The following is a 633-nucleotide window of genomic DNA, read 5'->3' on the forward strand; positions in this document are numbered from 1 at the left end:
CACATGCGACGGATCACCGTGATATCTCCGGAGCATCGAAACATGAAATACCGGATGAACTCCGGCCAAACTGGGAGGTAAGGCAAGCTCATAGGCAACCTCCCCAACTCGCCTCAAGATCTCAAAAGGGCCAATAAACCTCGGACTCAACTTTCCCTTCTTCCCAAACCGCATGACGCCCTTCATAGGCGGGACCCGAAGCAGAACCCGCTCACCAACCATATATGAAACATCACGGACCTTCCTGTCCGCGTAACTCTTCTGCCTGGATTGGGCTGTACGGAGTCTATCCTGAATCACCTTAACCTTCTCCAATGCCTCCTGAACCATCTCTGTGCCCAATAGCCTGGCCTCGCCCGGTTCAAACCAACCCACCGGAGATCTGCACCTCCTACCATATAAAGCCTCATACGGCGCCATCTGAATGCTGGACTGATAGCTGTTATTGTAAGCAAACTCCGCTAGTGGCAAGAAATGATCCCAAGATCCTCCGAACTCAATCACACACGCCGGAGCATATCCTCAAGAATCTGGATAGTGCGCTCGGACTGTTCGTCCGTCTGGGGGTGAAATGCTGTGCTCAACTCCACCCGAGTGCCTAACTCCTGCTGCACGGTCTCTCCAGATCGCGAT

This window comes from Nicotiana attenuata, unplaced genomic scaffold (assembly GCF_001879085.1).
Source record: "Nicotiana attenuata strain UT unplaced genomic scaffold, NIATTr2, whole genome shotgun sequence".
Classification (NCBI taxonomy): domain Eukaryota; kingdom Viridiplantae; phylum Streptophyta; class Magnoliopsida; order Solanales; family Solanaceae; genus Nicotiana; species Nicotiana attenuata.